Source organism: Prionailurus viverrinus, chromosome D3 (assembly GCF_022837055.1).
Source record: "Prionailurus viverrinus isolate Anna chromosome D3, UM_Priviv_1.0, whole genome shotgun sequence".
NCBI classification, from domain to species: domain Eukaryota; kingdom Metazoa; phylum Chordata; class Mammalia; order Carnivora; family Felidae; genus Prionailurus; species Prionailurus viverrinus.
In genome coordinates, this window is record NC_062572.1 from 63,137,298 (window position 1) to 63,138,597 (window position 1,300).

Consider the following 1,300-nt stretch of genomic DNA (forward strand, 5'->3'; position numbering starts at 1 on the left):
TTAAAATTTTCAAGTTAGATCATGGTCCCCCACTGCCTTCAACTTTCCAATTATTTGTTTGTTTGTTTGTTTCAAAGTTTACTTGTTTATTTGGAGAGAGACAGAGAGAGCGTGAGGGGGCAAGGAGAAAGGGAGAATCCCAAGCAGGCTCTGCACTGACAGCACAGAGTCCAACTCAGGACTCAAACTCACGAAACTGTGAGATCATGTCCTGAGCCAAAGTCAAGAGTTGGACACTCAACCAACTGAGCCACCCAGGCCCCTCCAATAATTTAAATTAAAATCCAAACTCCATTCTCTGGCCCCATGCTTTTCCCCCTGACCTCATATCCTATAAAACTGCCACTCAGCAGGAACAATGTCACTTGGGAGCAGGTCAAAATCTCTGGGATGGGACCCAGGAATTGGTGTAATAACAAACCTTCCACGTGATTCTGATGCATGAGGGTTCATTGTCCCAAAGCCCTGTTTCCCTTAGGTTTGATCCAACCCTACAGGATTTCTTTCTGCTTTTTGAACCATTGAATTCAATGTTGTTGTCAGGATCTTTAATCCTCTATTTGGAATGTACCTACCCCTGATCTTTGCATGGCTTTCTCCTTGTCAATCAAGTTCCTACTAAATACTATGCCTTTGAATGTTCCCCTGACTACACCATCTAATGCTGTCCTCCTTATTCCTTTCTTGTACATTAGGTTCTCCTTTTATTTTCTTCTTTTTTTAAGTTTTTACTTAAATTCCTATCAGTTAACATACAGTGTAATATTAGTTTCAGGTGTGCAATACAGTGATTCAACACGTACATACAACACATGGTGCTCATCACAGCAAGTGCCCGTCTTAATCCCCATCCCCCTCATCATACAACCCTCTGCTAACCATCAGTTTGTTTTCTATAGTTAAGTCTGTTTCTTGGTTTGCCTCTCTCTCTTTTTTTCACCCTAAAATATGGAACACTTCAGGAATTTGTATGGCATACTTGTTTAGGAGCCATGCTAATCTTCTTTGTATTGTTCCAAATTTAGTATATGTACTGCCAAAGTGAGCACAGTTCTTGTTTTCTTAACGGTGCTTATTACTACTTGAACTTGTTTCTATGTTTATGTATCAATCATGGTATTAGACTGGAACCAAGGTCCTAAGACAATAAACAACATATTGTAAAGTGGGGTGCAAGGCTATATACAACACTTGTAAAAGGAGGTTAGACAAAATTAGTTTGTACCCTGTGAGATTATTCAGCTCCAGTGAATAAGATAAGTTTGAGAGGCCTAGAAAAGGACTGTGTAATAGAAAGTTT

At 39.8% G+C, this 1,300-nt stretch overlaps 1 non-coding gene across 1 annotated transcript; it reads right to left on the bottom strand.

The window, feature by feature from the left end:
- Nucleotides 1-942: 942 nt before the first annotated feature.
- LOC125149784 (U6 spliceosomal RNA) lies at nucleotides 943-1,049 on the bottom strand. The gene has a single exon (XR_007146068.1). It is a non-coding gene; the product is annotated as a U6 spliceosomal RNA (small nuclear RNA).
- Nucleotides 1,050-1,300: the final 251 nt, after the last annotated feature.